The sequence below is a fragment of the Sus scrofa genome, chromosome 18 (assembly GCF_054392235.1).
Source record: "Sus scrofa isolate SSC_HxYL_T2T_F1_AM1 chromosome 18, Sscrofa_HxYL_maternal_Yorkshire_Landrace_v2.0, whole genome shotgun sequence".
Classification (NCBI taxonomy): domain Eukaryota; kingdom Metazoa; phylum Chordata; class Mammalia; order Artiodactyla; family Suidae; genus Sus; species Sus scrofa.
Window position 1 is genome coordinate 52,026,070 of NC_139400.1, and position 20,770 is coordinate 52,046,839.

The 20,770-nt window shown below is 43.7% G+C and overlaps 1 protein-coding gene across 1 annotated transcript in view; it reads left to right on the forward strand.

The window, feature by feature from the left end:
• LOC146395043 (uncharacterized) overlaps positions 1–20,770 on the forward strand; it is a 178,992-nt gene that overhangs the window by 5,042 nt on the left and 153,180 nt on the right. The window contains exon 4 of the mRNA XM_085005580.1: positions 657–801. The gene's annotated coding sequence lies outside the window, so the exon portion shown is untranslated. The remainder of the gene's footprint in view (positions 1–656; positions 802–20,770) is intronic.

Consider the following 20,770-nt stretch of genomic DNA (forward strand, 5'->3'; position numbering starts at 1 on the left):
TAGGCTTCTATTTACAGCAGGGGTAAATAATGCACTCTGACGCCTTCACTCCTGTGTTGTCAAGAATGTGGGTTTCTGTTTGATGTAGGTGAAGCAGGTGGAGCCAGTGGAAGCCAGTGTGGCACTTGCTTCCCACCTGTTAGTCCTGTGCACCTCCTACCTTTCCTCAGAACTGTAACAAATGGGTGGGCAGTCTGAAAAACTGCTCAACCTAAAATGCATAAACCATTTGGCAGAGGAGATCACTAAAAGAAAAAAAAAAAAATCAGACACATGACCAGAGAATTTCCTGTGGGATCCCCAACGCTTATTCTCATTAAACACATAATGACTAGCATTCTGATACAACAGGAAGAGAAGGTAAAATAACAGAGAAGACATTTCTGTGAATCCAGAGAGTCCCCACAGGTCTTCTGCTGAGTGGCCCAAACAGGCACTAGTTGAATGAAAAGGCTTTTAAGGGATAGGTATGTGCTGGCTTGGATTAAATAATTAGTTGGAAAAAAATGCTTACTGGTTGGAAGGGATGGGTTAATGGTGAGTAGGGGATACATTTGGAAAGCGGGGACATTTGGGGCTGAAAGTTCCAGAGGCCCAATGTCTCCTATCCATGTGAGGTCACTGTGCCATTGTTGTCTTGTTTCTGTGGACCTTAGAGAAGGATTCATTCCCACCTGGTTCCACCAAGATGTATGGAACTACAGGACGGCGCTGGCTACTCCGGGCGGATGATACAGCAAACCTCGGAGACATGGCGGGTTCTGTCCCGGCCCACTGCAATCAAGCGCACCTTGCGATAAAGTGAGTCACATGAATTTTTTTGTTTCCCAGTGCATATAAAAGTCATATTTACACTAGACTGTACTCTATTAAGTGTGCAATAACACGATGTCTAAAGAAATGTACACATCTTAATTTTTTAAAAAATTGTATTGCCAAAAAATGCTAACCATCATGTGATAATGCAAGGTTACCACAAGCCTTCAATTTGTAAAAAACACGATCTCTTTGAAGTGCGATGAAACTAGATATGCCAGTATTTGTGTAGTTGCAGACACTATGAGTCACCTTCCCAATAGCCAGACCATTCTCCCTCTCTTCCCCATCAACAGAACTGAGTACTATGATTAGTCCAAGACGACCCTGACAGCCCCATTCCTGATTTCCCAGTCTTTCTTGCAGCTAAGGAAGTCATTGACCCAGTTCTGACCTATAAGTTGAAAGAGGGAGTTGGGGCGGGGGGGACACGTTCTGAGAAATCTTTGCTGACTCTGACCCTCCATTTCCTGTTTCTTCTTTTTTTTTTTCAAATACCTGCTGCTTTATTTATTTATTTATTTTTATTTTCCCACTGTACCGCAAGGGGATCAAGTTATCCTTACATGTATACATTACAATCCTATTTCTTTATGCCTTGAACACAAAGGAGGTGACTAGTAATGCTACAACCAGTTAACAACTCAGAGACACTGAACATGAGGCTTAGAAGCCGGTATAATCAGGATGACAGAGTGGAAAATAGAGTCGGTGCGGTACTGCTGGGCATTCGAACCCAAGCCAGCAACGTCCCACCCCTGAACTTTTTTTTGATATGTAAGAAAAATATCCCCTGCTTGTTTAAGCCACTAAGGCTGGGTGTTCTGTTCCTTGTGGACAAATGTATTCCTAAGTGATACAGCGGCCTGGTAAAGGGCAAAATCTCTTCTCTCACTGCTCACCTGCTCACCAAATGCCTGCAGTAGCTCGCCTCTCACATATTTCTACTTGTAAATAGAGCAACTATTAGAGGGTGGTAATATACTGGTTCTCGGGGTGCTAAAATGAATTCGCAGCCCTGCCTCCAGGGAGCTAACAGCTTAGAAGAGAACACAAGCTTGTAAAGAGAGTATTACAGTTCCCTGAATGCAGACATGACGTAGGAAAAGAAATGAAGACCACTGCCCGAGGGGGAAGAAGGGGAACAGTAACACCTGAGCTGGCCTTCCGTGGATGAACCGGAGTTTCCCATCTGAAACTCGGAAAGGGAAGCCATTTCAGCGAAGAGAAAGTCTGAAGGAGCTTGATGGACCAGGAGCCTCAAACTCCACATGTTGAAATTGAACTCATGGTCTTCCTACCAAACCTGATCCATTTTTGGTGTTGCCCCTCTCCCCAGCCATTCCTCGTGGCGCCTCTCCATGGTGGACTTCGGCTCTTGGCCCTATCCACTTCTACCCTTCTGCACCAACGCCACCTGATACCAGAGCCTGTCACCTGTCTCCAGCACTTCCACCTCCATAAGATAATGCCTCTTATCTGATCACTGTGCCACATGCTGCTTCTCTCTTTCACACCATTATTCACAGTGTGGCCGGAGAGATGGTCTTGAAACCCAAAGCTGATCTTGCTAACTCCCATTATCTGTGGTTTAGCGACTCTGCGTTGCTCTGATAATTACCAAGATTCTGAGGATTCCCCGGTGGCCTAGCGGTTAAGGATCTGATGTTATCGCTGCCGTGGTGCAGGTTCGATTTGGTGCATCTGTGAACTTCCACAGATGGAAGCCCAGCCACAAATGGAAGCTGTGGGCTCAGCCAATAAAATAAAATAAAATCCTGAGCACTGAAGGCACTCAGTCGCCAGAACAACTTGCTCAGCCCTCTCTCTCCTTCTCTTTGCTCCAGGCATGTTCGCCTGCTTTCCAGTCCTTGAAGAGGTCATATTCTTAGTCACAGGCCCCTTGCATGGGCCTTTCCATCTTTGTAGAGAACATCCCCAAATGAACTCCTCCTCATTTTTCAAATCTCAGCTAACCCAGGCCTCCCTTGCCTGAAACTTGACTAGGTCAGCTTCCACTACACGAGCTCATAAACCCATGTAACTTTCGACGGCAGCATTTATTACAGTTGTAATGATGCCATTATTGGTTTGGTGATTTGTTTAATGTCTGTCCCCCAGACTAGACCGCCGTATCCATGACTTCAGGAACCATCTCTGTCTCCATTGGATCCTTATGCCATCCTTATAGGCCAGAGACTGGCCTATAGTAGGCACTCAATACATATTTGTTGAGTTATGAAAGAAATGAGCAAATGAGAATTGGAATCTCGAGCTAAGTATTTGAGAGTCTCTCTCTATAAGTGTGTAAGTGTGTGTTTATGTCTATATATATAAACTATTAATATCAACTTTATTGAAAATAATTTATATATGATAAAGTGTACTCATTTTAAATGCCAACAAATACGTACTCTGACTGTTATCAACATATAGACTATTTCAAGAGTTCCCAATATGGCTCAGCGGTTAACAAACCCGACTAGCATCCATGAGGACTCGGGTTCGATCCCTGGCCTCACTCAGTGGGTTAAGGATCTGGCGTTTCCGTGAGCTGTGGTGCAGGTCACAGATGCGGCTTGGATCTGGCGTTGAAATGAGCTGTGGTGTCGGCTGGCGAGTGTAGCTCCAATTCGACCCTTAGCCTGGGAACTTCCATAGGCTGCGGGTTCGGTCCCGAAAGACAACATAAAGAATAAAAAATAAATAAACTACTTCAAACACCCTAATAAGTTCCCTTGTGCCCCTTTGCAGCTGGTCCCTACACCCAGGCCCAGGCAGCTACAGACCTGTTATTGTTGATTAGTTTTTTGTCTTTTCTAGAGCTTTGTGTGTTGAACATACGTGAGGTACTCTTTTGTGTCTGGCTTTTTGCTCAGCGTAATGTATTTGTGTTTCATCCATGTGTTTCGTGTAATTTGTTCCTATTTATTGCTTGCTGGTTAGTATTTCATTGCCTGGATATTCCAGTACTTGCTTATCCATTCACCTGCTGGTGGACATTTGGGGCCTTTCCAGTTTGGGGGATGGTACAGATAAAGCTGCTTTGATAGTTGTGTATAAGTCTTTTTATAGAGAAGTGTTTTTATTTCTTTTGGGTAAATACACGGGAGTATAGTTTTAAGAATCATTAGCATTTAAAAATAAAACCTTGGCGTTCCTGTCCGTGGCTCAGTGGTTAACGAATCTGACTAGGCACCATGAGGTTGCAGGTTCAATCCCTGGCCTTGCTCAGTGGGTTAAGGATCTGGTGTTGCCATGAGCTGTGGTGTAGGTCACAGATGCAGCTTGGATCTGGCATTGCTGTAGCTGTGGTGTAGGCTGGCAGCTACAGCTCTGAGTAGACGCCTAGCCTGGGAACCTCCATATGCTGCGGGCGCAGCCCCAGAAAAGACAAAAAAATAAATAAAAATAAAACCTTGGAATACCCGCTAGGGTAGCTATGGGTTTTTGTGTTTTTTCTTCTTCTTCTTCTTCATTTTTTAGTCACACTCATGGCATACTGAAGTTCCTGGGCCAGGGATCAAACCCATGCCACAAGTGAACACTAAGAGTGGCAATAATTTTTAAAAAAGGAAAACAGGAGTTCCTGTCCTGGCTCAGCAGAAAGGAATCTGACTAGTATCCATGAGGAGGCAAGTTCTATCCCTGGCCTCTCTCAGTAAGTTAAGGATCTGGCATTGCCATGAGCTGTGGTGTAGGTCGAAGAAGCGGCTCAGATCTGGTGTTGCTGTCACTGTGGTGTAGGCTGGCAGCTACAGCTCCAATTGGACCCCTAGCCTGGGAACCTCCGTAGGTGGAGGGCTGGAACTTAAAAAGGCAGTAAAAAAGGAAAATAAGTATGAAGATATGGGGAAATTGGGACCCTCATACATTCATGACAGGAATGTAAAATGGTGTGGCTGCTATGGAAGCAGTTTGGTGTTTCCTCAAAAAGTTAAACAGAATTATTGTCTGATAAAGAAATTGCAATCTTTGAGTTCCCTGGTGGCCTAGTGCTTAAGGACTCAGCATTGGCACTGCTGTGGCTCGGGTTTGATCCCTGCCCCTGGGAACTTCTGCATGCCTCAGGTGTGGCCAAGAAAGAAAAGAAAAGAAATTGCAATTCTAAGCATATACCCTGAAGAATTGAACATAGGTATTCAAATAAAAACTTGTGTCTGAATGTTCATCACAGCACCATTTGCGATAGCCAAAAGGTGTAAACAACCCAGATGTCCATCAACAGATGAATGGGTAAATAAAATGTGATATAGCCATATAGTGGAATATTATTTGCCAATAAAAAGGAATGAACTACGGATACACATCACAACATGGGTGAGCCTTGCAAGGGTTATGCCAAGTCAAAGAAACCAGACAGTAAAGGCCATGTGTTATTTAATTCCATTTATATGAAATATCCAGAATTGGCAAATCCGTGGAGACAGAGAGCAGATTAGTGGTTGCCAGGATCTGGAGAGAGGCTTAATGTGACCAGGCTTTCCATTTAGGGGGATAGAAATGTTCTGGAACCAAATAGTTGTAATGATTGCACAACATCGTGAATGTACTTGATGCCACTGAATGGTACACTTTCACATAGTTAAAAGGGTAATTTTATGCTGTGTATATTTTATCACAGTAGTAATAAAAATGGTTACGACGATGATGATAAAAGATACAGCCGTAGAGGAGTGTGACGATCTCGGGCAGTGATTCCCATCTGTGTAAAGGCTGCTCCACCACCTCGTGCATCAAAGCCCGTAGCTGGCTGAAGGTGGTGCTGCCTGTCAGGTAGGATTCAGCCACGAGCCTCCTGTGCACGTTTCTGCACAGGGAGGAGGCTCCACTTTGCTGAGAAGTCAGAGTTAAGAGACATGGCATTCCATCGCTTAGCATCAGGCTGGAGCTGATTCCTGCAGGTTCCTGGGATGGTTGAGAAAACAACTTCATGAGCACAGCACATAAAAGAGAACAGACTGTTCTACTTAAACAGCAACATTGTGCCCAAGGGTGACCAAGGGCGCAGGTCACTACTTGTGGATGCAGTTAGGTCCCCTGATGCTGCCTCTCCCAGTTCTGTTCTCCTGAAATGTGCTGCAAACACCAAAAGGTTGATGTCTACCTTCCTCACTTGAGGAGTGAGAAGAGAAGAAGGTCAGGGTCTCTAGAGAACACGAGACTTTCCTGGACAGGCAGGGAGAGGGGAGCCGACCCGTGAAGGAGGCGAGAACAAAGGGAAAGAGAGGGACGAGTCTGGAGAAGGGGTGCAGAAGCCAAGGAGAGAGAAGTCGTGGCCGACCGTGTTGAGGCCACACAGAGGTCCCATTGAAGGCCCGAGAAATGTGACTATGGAAGGTCCTCAGTCACTCCAGCAGCTCAAGTTCAGTGCAGCAGAACAAGCAGAAGCCTGGCCTCAGAGAGTTGAAGTACAGGAAGCTGCTGAGGGGGTGCAGACCACTTTGTGCTCTGGTTTTCAAAAACTCTGACCAAGAAGAGAGGGGAGAGAGAGGGTCAAATCTAGAAGAGAAGAAACCATCCAGGGAGAGGAGAGACCCTTTTATGTTGTAGGAAAGAGAAAAGACCCAGCAGAGAAAAGGGTTTCAAGATTTGGGAAAGCAAAGGAGTTGGAGATGGAGCAAGGAATTCTCCAAAATACCTTTTTAGACCTGTTCTTTGGGAAACAGAGAAAGGATTTGCTGAACACTATTTCACAGCGTTTTCAAAACCTCTGATCCTGATAGTATTAAAAAGCCTTGATCTTAGAGACAAAAGATGTGGATTCAAGCTGATATCAACGAGCTGTTTGATGTTCACTCTTTCAATAAGCTTGTTAGATCCTCAAAAATCTCAATTCTTTCATCTACAAAAAGGGGGCAGTAATTTCTGCTGTGCTTCAGAGTCATTGTCAGGACACCAAGAGGTGAATTCCATGAAATTCATAAAACTGAAAGCACTTTGTTTTACTATTAGAGCCACGGAAATGTAAAGAACTCCACCTGTTTTACTGTACCATATTTTAAATTAACCTGTACTCACCGGAAGCACCAGCTAAAAGAGATTATTATTTAAAATGAGAAATGTTCCTGGTAACTGTTCTCAGCTTTACAAACTTTCTTACGCATTTCAGAGTATTTCCCTTTACCCACGTAAAAGTCACCTCCCTTTGCACTGTGGTAAAGGGACGGTCAGTGTGGTGTAGGAAGAAGGGGGTGATGGACCTTCTGGGTCCCCTCTTCACTTCTCTCCGCTATAAAGATCAGTTTTGTCACCTGGCTTTTCCCAGCTCTTCTGTATCCAGTATGGTTCATTATCCTAAAGGCAAACGCTGCTTTCGGCTTCTTTGTTGACATGATTCTCTGGGTTACAGTGATGACAATTTACCAAGGGCTTTCCCCGGAGTTATTATAATGATCATCCTAGCAAGATGAGGGTCTGGTTATTGTCTCTGAGATGATGAAGTGGACGCTCAGAAGTGAATGGGGGAGTTCCGATTGTGGCTCAGCAGGTTGAGAACCTGACGAGTGTCCATGAGGATGCCGGTTCAGTTCCTGCCCTCGCTCAGTGGGTTAAGCATCTGTGTTGCTGCAAGCTGCGGTGTAGGTCGTGGATTTGGCTTGGATCCTGTGTTGCTATGACTGTGGTGTAGGCCAGCAGCTGTGGCTCTGATTCAACCCCTAGCCTGGGAACTTCCACATGCTATGGATGTGGCCCTAAAAAGACCAAAAACAAACAAACAAAATAAACAAAAAAAAAGAAGTGCATGGGTCTTTGAAAGTCCCAGGGCTGGTGAGGAATAGCATTGTGAATGGAAGCCAATCCCAAGGCACAGGACTCTCACTGCCCAGCAGAATGTCTGGTGTAGAGCACGTTCCTTGAATGCTTGACTAGATGAATGGCTCATTCCCATGTCAGCTTGGTTGTGCCTCATGCCACCTCTATCGTGGTAAGAGCTATCAGGCCATACCGGAAGCCTTTTAAAATGGATTTTATCCTCCTGGGGTTACTTCCTTCTGTTAATGGCACTAATATTGATTCTCTTAAGACAAAAACCTGCGTCATGCTGCCCTTCTTCCCGAGGTCCACCATCACCACCTCATCCATTACAAAACCACGTTCATGCTGCTTCCCAGACACTTTTTCCTGGCCATTCCCTCTGTTGCTGCTTTAGTTCAGGGCTGGTCCACTGCCGTCATCTCCACACTGATGTCTCCGACTCCAGTGTTATTCTGGCTCCTCCCAACTATTCTCTACTCTGCATGCACAGTGACCTTCCTGGGATGAAATTTTGATTATCTAACTCATCTGCTTAAAATTCTTCAGTTTAGACTTTACCTTGAGATCAAACAAGATCTTAAGGTAAAGCCTAAATAACTTAGTATTGCGTATAAAGTCCTCCAAGGTTTGCCCTGCCCACCTCACCTCCCATCCTTCATCTTCCTACTCCATATTGCGCTGTGTGCCAGCTATCCCAAAGGACTTGGAACCGCCTGGATTCACCCTATGTTCTCCTAACTCTGTCCCCCACCCCCAAGCCATTTTCTTGTCTTGGAATACCTTTTCCCTCCTTGTTACCTGGAGAACTCCCCCTCATCCTTCAAGATCAACACCCACTTATTCTAGGAAAGCCTTCTGAACCCCCAAGGTAAACCAGGGGCCCTTCTTCTGCATGTTTAATGCCCTCTCCCTCCACTTGTGCTATAGCACTTAGAGTATGTTGTCATAGCTGTTGACTTACCTGCCTAGATCCTTAAGGCAGAAATGATGCCATTGGCCCAGTACCACCAGTACCTGGCACATGAAGTGTCATGTAACAAGTCAGTACTCAATAAATGGTTTGGGGTTTTTAATTTTTTTTTTCTTTTGTCTTTTTGCCATTTCTTGGGCCGCTGCCACGGCATATGGAGGTTCCCAGGCTAGGGGTCAAATCAGAGCTGTAGCCACTGGCCTATGCCAGAGCCGCAGCAATGCGGGATCCGAGCTACATCTTCAACCTAAACCACAGCTCACGGCGACGCCGGATCCTTAACCCACTGAGCAAGGCCAGGGATCAAAGCCAAAACCTCATGGTTCCTAGTTGGATTCGTTAACCACTGAGCCACGACGGGAACTCCGGGGTTTTTAATTTTTAATTTTTTTTTGGCTGTGCTTGTGGCATGTGGAAGTCCCCAGATCAAGGATTGAACCCGCACCACAGCAGCAACCCAAGCCACTGCAGTGACAGTACCAGATCCTTAACCTGCTATGCTGCAGGAGAACTCCTCAACAAATGTTTAATTAATTAACAAAAAATATATCTAGTCCTCTTTTTCTCATCTGTCCAGGGAAAATTCTGTACCCCAAAGACATCAGCTTAGAGGTGACAGGTCAGCTAAAGTAGATGTTTATTTTTTGCTGCAGAGGATTCTGGCTAAACCTGCATGCTGTGAAATTGTGGAGCAGTGTGGGATGGAATGAAAGAGTAAGAAAGGCAGTTTCTGAGCATTGCCTCAGTCAGACCTCAGTGTTGTAGCTTTGTTATTTTGTTTCAAAGGGTGCAAACTTTTGAACAACAGCCACACACATTTCAAGTGTTAAAACAAAAAAGTAGCCCAAGGTTAAAGGGACATGCTTTAAAAATTTCTGCAGCTTTGGGCTGACTGTGTTGGTATTGCCTAAAAAGAGACACCCTGTTTGCAAGGATAAGCAAGAATGGACTGTTCTCGAAAGCCCTGTTCTGCACATCAAGGTGATAACAAGGGGCGGGATTTGGCATGGTGTTCAATTGCTACTTAGAGGTCTGGCTTCTCTGTCTCAAAGGTTAGTCAAGCAGGTGACTCAGCCAGGCCTTGGTTAGTCAATTCTTAAAAAGAGAAACCTTAGCTGTCTGCTTTTCACATCTATAGGTTAAGTTCAAATATTAGATTAGCTCTGTTTCTCTCTCATGAACAAACTGGTATTTCTATTTTTTCTAACCCTGGTATTTCTTGACCAGAGACAACATAAGGTTGAGGGAACGTGTTGAGTCCCGTAGGAAAAAAAAAAAAAAACAGAACAGCCTGCTTGTCTAATGGCATTGCCTACCAGATCTCTATAGCTTAGTAAGGATAAAAGAATGCATCCTGAAAACACTTGAAAAGAGATGATCACAGGGAGTTACCGTCGTGGCGCAGCAGAAACGAATCCGACTGGGAACCATGAGGTTTTGGGTTCAATCCCTGGCCTAGCTCAGTGGGTTAAGTATCTGGTGTTGCCGTGAACTGTGGTGTAGGTCGAAGAAGCAGCTCGGATCCCGCCTGGCTGTGGCTGTGGCTGGCAGCTGTATCTCTGATTCACCCCCTTGCCTGGGAAACTCCATATGCCACAGGTGCGCCCCCTCAAGAAGAGAGATGACCACAAATCAAAGTACATCGTAATCAGCTTGAAGTATTTATCCTTCTTCTTGGCTGTTCAAGCGAATAGTCAGGAAGCACTTAGTGAAGAGGGGGGAAGGGATGATGCCAGAAAAGTCTGCTGAAGAATAAAACCCCACCAAGGAAGCCCAGTTATGATACCAAAGGCCATGTGATCCACCCCAGAAAAAACTGCACATCGAAACTTCAGGATATATAACTCCCAGCATAGCTCCACACATCCAAAAGTCACATTACAACATAGAAGATGGGAACAGGTGGAAAATATGCTAGAAGTTCCTTGAGGCCAATAGATAATTGCTCATTGTCTTGAGGAATGGGAGGGAAGTGGTGGAGAGGGGAAGCCAAAATCTCTGAGAAAGAAAGAGCTGACCTTGATTAAACAGGTACCATTCTAAGTGCCTTACTTGTGTCAATTCACTCGTCCTCACAAGAACACTGGGCTCCACCCTCTGGCCTCTGTTCTTCCCTACACTGTCTCTGAGATCAGAGCTCACTGGGGTCTCCCAGGTGGGGGCAAAGACCACGCAGGGGTGAATCCATTAACAAGCCCCCTTCCTGTTCCTTCTTCCCCATTTCCTCTTCCTTCTTCTTCTCTCCCAGGCAGGCAGGAGATAAACCTTTTTTTTTTTTTTTTTGCTTTAAATAGAAAAGTTCTCTTTGAGGTTTCTTTCATTCTATTTTAAATGATAAAGTAATATAGTTTCTTGGCTCCCTGTAGAGAGAGTTTGGAAAATACAGAAAATTACAAAGAAGAAAATTTGCAAATAACCCATAATTATTCTACAACACAGACAAGCACAGATGATATTTTAATGCATTTCTCTGAAATACACACATACACGCTCTATCCATATATATAACATATGTATACACACATGTTCTGCTTTTTGGCACTTAACAGTACATAGTGAGTGAATTTCCTTGTCATCACATAGTCTAGAGATAAGATGGATGGACCCAGACATTGAAGCTTGGTTGTGGTGCACTCCTCATTTGATGGGTCAGCCTGGGAGTGGCATTACTCATAGAGGCAACTGGGTTTCAAAATCCAGCTTTTAGTTGGAGTAAGATTGAGGGCTAGCAGCCACTCATGTGTGGAACATGTGCGTCTCTAAAATGAAAAGATATTTTACTAGGGGTAAAGTCACATGTGAACAGGAGTTCCCTTGTGGTGCAGTGAGTTAAGGACCCAGAGTTGTCACTGCAGCGACTTGGGTCACTGCTGTGACACAGGTTTGATCCCTGGCCTGGGAACTTCCACATGCCAGTGGAGCGGCCCAAACAAACAAACAAACAAAAAAATACACAAGTGAACTGAGGAAAGAAAGGCGTGGAGCTCAGGTCTGGCAGAATGGAACCCGCCCCAACTCCTCGCCCTTTCTCCTACCTGGGGGTCAGCACAGAACACCAGCTTAGCCAGTAAAATCAAGGAGAAAGGCTTGACGCAGCTCTTATTTTGCTCACCTCTGTTATACACACTTAAAGGCGCATTAACTGTGTTCCAGTTGTTATCCACAAAGAGAGAAAAGCTTCCTGGGGCTCTTCAATCAGCTCCTCTTTCAGAAAGAACATGAGGGTAGGTCTGGGTCCTTGGGCACATGGAAAACAGCACAGCGTATAACCGTCTATCTTTATCAGCCCAGGAGAATGCTTTAGTAGCTGGATTTCTTAGTGACAAACTTGAACAGTGAGTTTTCAGATGTTACTTACCTTTGGAAAGATGTTATCTTAGTTGTCTCCTCCCCTGATTGACAGATTCTGTCCCTCTACAATTTATCTCATTAATGGTTTTTGGGTTTTTTTTTTGTTTTTTTTTTTCCCCATCAACAGTTAAACTGGGTTTCTAAGGACTCGGGAATTGATTTGTCTGGTACTCGATAAACCATTCCAGTGGCTCTTTTGTTCTAAAGCCTTCAAATTGAATCAGTGAAACAGGGACAGAAATGCCCTCTGCGTGTGTGTGTGTGTGTGTGTGTGTGTGTGTGTGTGTCTGCTATCTGGTATTGACCTTCCTGAGATAAAATGCTATTTCTTGTCGGTGTTGAGACTGAGGTAGTAAGACTTTGATTTTTAGAAGTCATAGAATCAGTTGATAGTGGTATGGAATTCCCAATAAAGACAAAATTAATCTAGTCTATTAGTTTATTTCATTTATTATTTTAATTCTCAATTAATTTCAATGAAGGACACCACTGAATAGTCTGGATAATTTAGTGAAAGGACAACATGTTATTTTCATATTTTTGAAATCAGTTTGTTACCAAAGTGATAATGTATATAAGCTTAAAAAATAGTGCTAAAAATCTTATATGAAAAGTAGTATTTCCTTACTCCCACTCCCTTGGAGTTCCTGTTGTGGCTCAATGGGTTAAGAACCTGACATAGTGTCAGGATGCGAGCTGGATCCCTGGTCTCGATCAATGGCTTAAGGATCTAGCATTACTGCAAGCGGCAGCGTAGGTCACAGATGCGGCTCAGATCCAGCATTGCTGTGGTGTAGGCCAGCAGCTGCAGCTCTGATTCAAAATATTGATGATACTGCTCCTCTGTCTTCCAGCGCCTGATGCTGCCCTTGGCAAGTCCATTGCCATTCTTAGCCCTGGATCTTTGTTTGTGACCTCCTCTCTAATCGTCTCTTCATGTCCTGTAATCTGAAATCTTTTTTTTTTTTTTTTTTTTTTTTTTTTTTTGTCTTTTTGCCTTTTCTTGGGCCACTCCTGCAGCATATGGAGGTTCCCAGGCTAGGGGTTGAATCGGAGCTGTAGCCACCGGCCTACACCAGAGCCACAGCAACATGGGATCCGAGCCATGCCTGTGGTGTGGTGAGCCACACTACAGCTCATGGCAACGCCGGATCCTTAACCCACTGAGCAAAGCCAGGGACCGAACCCGCAACCTCCTGGTTCCCAGTCGGACTCGTTAACTGCTGCGCCACGATGGGAACTCCTGAAATCTTTTAAGATGGGCCTTGGTGGGATCCTTTCTCATCCATTATTATTGATCACTGGCAGTTCATCGATAGGTAGATATGATTTCTTTGCACTAATTGGGAGTCTTTCCTCTTATCCTTTTTCCCTGTTCACCCTTCATAGACATCTTGTTAATCTAAAGTTGGATCCTTTATAAAGACTGTTAGTTGCCAACCTAAATATTTCCATCCTTCTCTTCTTCTGTAGTAGGAAAACACTTGTTGGTTGGTTTTGGTAAAGAACCTAGAGAAAAAAAAAATGCATTTCCTAGACTCATCTGTAGTTAGATGGAACCAGGTTGCTAAGTTCTGGCCAGTGAGTTCTAAGTGGTATAGGATTTCTTGGAAGACTGCTTTTGGAGCTGACTTGGCTGGGGAAGTGCCCTCTGTCCTTCCTGGATCCCTCTTTCCTGATGCTGGAATGTAGGCATGATAGCCAGAACTCCAGCAGCTATCCTGGATCATGATGGGAATTTGAGGATATGAAACCACATGCTCTAAAATACGAGTAAAAAGATAGGAGTCTCTCTGGAGCTGCGATACCAACCTACCTCCTTTAAGAGACGTTAAACCCTGGCACATTTAAGCCGCTGCTATTTTAGCTTTTCTGTTATATATATACAGTCAATCTAATCTGATACAGACTTTCTAGACAGATACTCTAATTTTCATATTGTTTTCTCTTATTTGTTTGTTAAAATCTCTTGGAATCTTCCTTGAAATTTTCATTTTCATTTTGTCATTCATTTTTATAACTTCTAAGCATTCTTTCGTATTCCGTGATTGTTCTTGTTTTCATGGATATGACACTGTCTCTTATCTCTATACTTTGGGGGAGGTTTTCTTCTGTTTCTGGCACTGTTTCTGTTGTTTTCAAGATCCTAGGCAATATACATAGATACACATCATCCGACTTAATCATTGCAACAATCCAATGAAGTGCACGTTGTTATCACCCTCCATTTGTCGAAAGAAAAAAAGCAGATAAGATGGGGTAAGTAACCTGCTGAAAATCCTACTGTGGACAGTGAAGGATCTGGAATTTATAAATAGGCCTGTTTGGCTCCACTTCGAACTGTAGCACAAATGTGTTATTTGTATGCTATTTTTCATTAACTTTCTTTTTCTTTCCTTTCTTTTTCCCTTTTTTTTTTTTTTTTTTTTTTTTTTTTTTTGCTTTTTAGAGCCGTACATGTGGCCTATGGAAGTTCTCAGGTTAGAGGTGGAATCAGAGCTGCAGCTGCCAGCCTACACCACAGCCACAGCAATGGGGAGCCAGGTCTGCAACCTACATCACAGTTCACGGCAATGCTGGACCCTTAACCCACTGAATGAGGCCTGCATCCTCATGGATGCTAGTCAGGTTCATTACTGCTGAGCCTAATTTCCTTTTTAATTCATGTGTCAGACATTAAACATTTGGTATATATTTTTCTGGATTATTTTCCTCATGCATATGCTAATATTGACATTTTTGAAATTGAGATATAATTTTATCCCAACTATGTTTTAAAATAAATTAACCATGGGAGTTCCCATCGTGGCACAGTGGTTAACGAATCCAACTAGGAACCATGAGCTTGCGGGTTTGATCCCTGGCATTGCTCAGAAGGTTAAGGATCCAGCGTTGCCATGAGCTGTGGTATAGGTCACAGACGAAGCTTGGATCCCGTGTTGCTGTGGCTCTGGTGTAGGCCAGTGGCTTACAGCTCTGATTAGACTCCTAGTCTGGGACTCTCCATGTGCCACAGGAGTGGCCCTAGAAAAGGCAAAAAGATAAAAACAAACAAACAAATAAATAAATAAATAAAATAAATTAACCATGATTTGTATGTTGTAGTAACTACCCTGAAATTCATTCATTAAATCTTGATAGATTACCTACTATGTGCTGGGAACTGTGCTACCCTCTGGGTAGACTAAGCCCCACAGTACCCCCTTCTCCTTAGTTGTTAAGTATTTAATAGCTGTAGGTGTGCAAGCAGAGGATTATTCTACCTATTAAAGAATAAAACCAACCATCATGCTATTAGTTTGAACTTTTAAAAAGAGGCTTAGAAACGTCTCTCATTAAGGCATTCTAAGACAAGGTTAAGACCATATCTGGCTGATCCCATGTAATGGATGAGCATAAGTGGAATTTAATATCAAAGCCTAAAATGTCTCTGACTTAATTTTTAGTCCCTCCTTGATCCTTTTTCCCCCCATCTAGAAAATAAGGGTAATAATAGAGCAAGCTCATGTACAGTTATGATAAAGAAATGAGAGCATATATGTGAAATTCAAACTAGTCCAGTCTTTGTTTTAATGAGGAAACTGAATTAGTGGAAAGAGAGAATTCTAAGCAGGTGGGCAAGCAACAGCCAATTAGCTGGCCAAACCAATGACCCCTCTTTTCCTAAAGTACAAATGGTCACTTAGGATGGAAACTTCTTGGCTTCTATCTTAATGACCCATTATGACTGGGGGGCTGAGATTGCAAATACAAATTCAAAACCCATCTATGCTTAGCTGCTTTAGGAAGGTCAAATGAATTAGTCTTGAAACCCTCTCTATTCCTCACTCACTCCTCCTCCAGGATAAAGTTTTAACGTGGTTGAGTAGCAAGTGAATATTTGTAAATCTGCTTGACTCTTCTTGGGTTTTTGAATTCACTAGGGGGTGAAGTATGGCATGTAACCCAGGAAATAGTCAGGATTACACTTTATGTCTTTTCTTAAGGAAATAGGGCTGGAGAGGAGAAAAGATTGGCAGAGCAAGGTCTTCGGGGTTGTCCAGTGGGCCAGATTCTGATGACACTAGCACAAATGAATCAGACACATTATTGAAATTGTCTACAAATTGCACCAAGTTGAAAGCCAGTGAATGCAAAAGCCCTTGGATAATGTCAGGTTTAATATAACTCAAAAGACAAGATAGAGGCGGGGGTGGGGGGGGGAACAAGCATTGTTCAAGCTCAGAACATCAACTCATTGCATTCTATTGAAGGAGCCAGATTTTTTTTTCTCTTCAAAATTTTCTCTGGGAGAAAAACAGAGAGGATGAAAATCTGGATTGTGTCCACAAATGGATTTGAAAAAGAAAATGTTCCTTAAATACAGAGCTTCAAGCGCTGCCCAATTTGGTGTCTGCCATCCCTTAGACTGGAACATCCACTACACTCCCTGGGTATAAAGTGTGTCTTAGTGTTCTTCGGGGCACCTGTAAGATCAGGTGGACTTGCCTGCACCGTCTTGTGTCTGCCCTTCCTCTTTCTTCCTGGGCGTCATCTTAGGCTCCCTCCCTGAGGACCTTGGCAGAGGCTCCCAGCTCTGACATCCATCTTTATTTTGGTAATATTACTGCTTGGCTGCCCTCAGAAATGGAATCATGGTTCATTTTCTATTCGAGTAATGACGGGATTTGCCATTTTCCACCACACAAGTTTCCAGGAGCTTTTAAAGAGATCGTTAAGGTTAAATAACCAGAGGCAGGGGCCTTAATGCACTTCCATTGACAGCTGCCCTTTCTCCAGCCCAGACATTGGACAGCTCTCTCTCCCCTTCATGACAGGTGCATCTAAGAATATTTTCTATATGGTCAAGTAATGGCAAACTTTTAAAAAGCCCTGAGAGAGGTGATGGGAAAGCATCAATCTTGGGACTAAAATTGAGAACTTTTCAGATTTAATAAACTTAGACACAAGGTGAAAATCTCATTTGTTCATGAAAAATCTCTCCCCTGTCCCCTTAAGAAGGGATTGAGGTTGCCCAGGGAATGTGCCCTAAAGAAGCTTAGCAGCCTGGCCCAGGCCTAGGGAAGCCCCACTCCTACAAAGCAGGCCCTGCTTTTCTGGGTGGATCGTACAGTAGTTTCAGAAAGCGTTTTGAAAGCTCTCTCCAGGGACTCTCGCTGGGTGGGCTCAGGGGAAGGAACACGGGCCTTGGGATGCAAGCCCTCAATTCATGCCTTGGCGGCCATGTTCCCTTGTGGAATCTTGGGCAAGTTGCCTGGCCTTTGAGAAAGTTTCTTTTTCCTTATCTGGATTTCTGGGGTTAGTGGTAGTAGTAACATCTATTTCATAAGACGGAGTGTGAAGTATGGTGACATTTATGAGGACTCCGGTGGATAGCAGGTGCTTAATTAATGACTTAAGTGTTACTATGATTGTTACTATATTGTTTAACTGCCCACTCAGCAGCTTCATTTGTGTGCTTCATAAGCATCTCAAACCTGACACACGCAAAATGGAACTCTTGGTTCTTACGTCTCGCCTCCTTCCACAGTGTCCTCACCCAAATGCCGCAAGAGTCTTGCGGATTATCTTTGGCTCTTTTTCTCCTTTAACCCTCACAACAAATCCAAATCAAGCCTTGTTCTGCCTTTAAATTGTACCGCAAGTCACACCACTTTTCCTACCTCCATGGTGACCACCGAGTCTGAGCCACTGTCATCTCTGTCACTGCAGCAGCCTTCCAACTGGTCTCCCTGCCTCCACTCTTGGCCTCCCTATGGTCCATCCTCCACAAAGCTGCAAAGTGGCCTTTTTAAAAGGTAAATTGATTTGTTCACTCACCTGTGCTTTCCAAACTTTTCCATTGCCCACAAAACCCTCCACCATCTGGCCTGTCTGCCTCTCCCACTTCATCTTCTACATCCTGGCTTATTGTATCCAGTCATGGTTACACATCAGGTTCACTCGACCACAGGGCCTTTGCACATGCTGATCCCACATTACTGTCTGGAATGCTGCTCCTTATGCCCGATTTTTGCATGGTGGGTTCGTATTATTGAGGACTCTGCTCAGATATTACCTCTTCAAAGAAGCCTTTCTGACTCTTCAATCTGAAATCATTAGGATCATTCTCTAGTCACTTTCTGTCTGTAACCCTTTAAAATTTTTTTGGGTCCCGTCATGGTGCAGTGGAAAGAAATCCAACTAGGAACCATGAGGTTGCGGGTTCGGTCCCTGGCCTTGCTCCGTGGGTTAAGTATCCGGCGTTGCTGTGAGCTGTGGTGTAGGTTTCAGATGTGGCTCAGATCTGGCGTTGCTGCGGCTGTGGCATAGGCCAGTGGCTACAGCTCTGATTAGGCCCCTAGCCCGGGAACCTCTACATGCCGCGGGTGCGACCCTAAAAAGGACAAATGAAAAAAATTTTTTTTTCAGTATTTATTACTCTCTGTGATAATAAAAAAAAAATAAAATAAACTTATCTATGTTTTCTTCATGTATCTCTTTGTTCTAGTATGCAAGCTTTGAAAGGACAAAGAGAGACCTCCTCTATCATATTCACAGCTCTATTCTCTGTACCTGAACAGTGCTGCATGAATGGATGAAAGCATTATTGATAGTACTGTGTTTTGACCATGGGTGAAAACATTATTAATGGTTCTGTGTTTTGACTGTCTCATCTCTTTCTTTCATGGCTCTTGGCACACGTGCCCTGGTTCACTGTGACACATTCTTATTCTCTACCCACTCTCTTGTTCCTTTAGGACTCCTGAATATGAACTGAAGAATCATTGGCAAAGGGTTAAGGTAGAGGGGAAATTTCTATAATAATATGTGGTTCTTCTAAGCTCTTTGTTGTCTCATCGGTTTGTAGCTTTAATGGTGAACATTTGAGATTGTGTCAAGCTTTGGGGAAGATTTCTGGCCTTTGCCCTCCTAAATCTCACCTTCTACTCACATAGGATGGATAGGGAGGGAAGGTTTGTTCTTCTCCTGTTTAACAAACTGCATGCCTTCTTTCTCCCACAGGGATTCTTTGAGATAATTGAATGTGACACACAATTGCATCTGACACTGTTTCTGTTGTCTTCAAGATCCTAGGCAATATACATAGATACACATTTCCTAATTTAATCATTACAGTAACACAATGAAGTCCACAAAGCCTATGGCCTGTCCCATTTTTAATAGCACACATTCCTCTACCTGATTTTTGAACATAAAACCAAGAGAGTAGTAGGATAGCAAACCTCTCTTAAACCAGCACTTTGTAGAACACTGTTTTAAAAATATTAACAAAAAAGCTAAAAACAAACACAAACAAACAAACAGATGCCACTTCAAACTACCCAAAGGCTTGTATTTTAGCTAAAACAGGGCAGCCTTCCATCTGCTCTACCCAACAGTTGGCAGCCAGTGTGATGGGATGACAAGTGCTTGGACACTGGAGTCAGACAGACCTGGGTTTCATCTTGGATCTGCCTTTTCCTCAATCTCTTGGAATGCAGTGTCCTCATCAGTAGGCAAAGATGCTAAGAGCTGCTTCATGGGGTTATATGAGGGGCTAATGAGCTAGCACATTTAAAACAGCCCAACTCCTGTGGTGCAGAAACTGCTCAAAACGTATTACTTCTGCTTGGTCTCACCGTGATTAAAAAAAAAAAAAAAAAAAAAAAGGTGCATTGGCTAGGATTGCCTTTGGCTGCATGTAACAGGAGACCAGCTAGAGAGGCTTAAACTTTTAAGGGTTTCTTTTTCTCAGATGATAAGAAGTTGTAGGTGGGCAGTTGCCTGATACTGATTCAAAAGCTCAACAACATTAAGGTTGATTCTGCATTTCCCTTGGGCATTTCCTTTTGATCACAGGTGGCCACTGCCACTCTGCTATTGAGTATGTGTTATAGGGATGAAGAAGGAGGCAAGAAGAAAGTAAAGGCAAAGGGGCAGAGAGCCACAACAAGCAAACCTGTACCCTTTTATCAGAAAGGCAGCAACTCTCTCAGAGCTCCACCTAGCAGGTGTCTGCTTACATCTTATTGGCAGAACTGGTTCACATGGCTGTCCCTAAACTGATCATAGGCGGGGGGTGGGGTGGGGGGTGTGGGGTGGGGGGGGTAGAGAATGAGGTTGCCTGCTCTGGTGTAGATTCGTTGCTCAGTATTTCCTGGAGCAAAATCGGGTTCTGCATTCAGAGAAGGACTGGGATGGTGGTATCAGGAAATGAATATTGAATAAGCAGTTAAGTCATGTCTGCCGTAGAGGGAGAGTCCACTCATATACTCCTGGCTAGAACAAGATGAGAGAAACTTCCGGTTTGTACTGCAAGTTCCAAATAGTGGTGGAGATGAGCAGGGTTTATGACTCTGAAAAGAATTAGTGAGCGCCTTAGGGGTAAATTTCCTAGAAATGGCCTTATGTGCAAAGATGTCCTTCCTTTGAGCACTTGAATTAAGCACATGGAAGCATTTAGTGGCCCAAACATCAGACTTCACCTGGGAAAACAACACACATGAACTTCAGTGCACTACGCACTAAATCTAAGGAAAATTGAGATTAGCCTGGAGTTAAGCATTTACTTACTAAAACGGTATCTCCAACTTCAAGCATTGAAGTGTTCGCAGACTGTGAAAGGAGGCTGTGATCCAATATTCCCAGATTGTTCTTGGCAAATGATGCCATTGGCTGAATGAGAAATTCATAGAACTGTAAGCATTGTTCGGTTGTAAAGGCCACAGCAGGAGGGCTGGGTGTCAGAAGGGGTAGGAGGAATCAGGCACCAGAAGCATACAAAATAACCAAGCAGTGGGTGTGAAGAAAGATCAAGGATAATTTACTAAATAAGATGATAATCACAAGCATTCATGCTTAATAAAGAATAATTGCAGTGAAGGACTACAT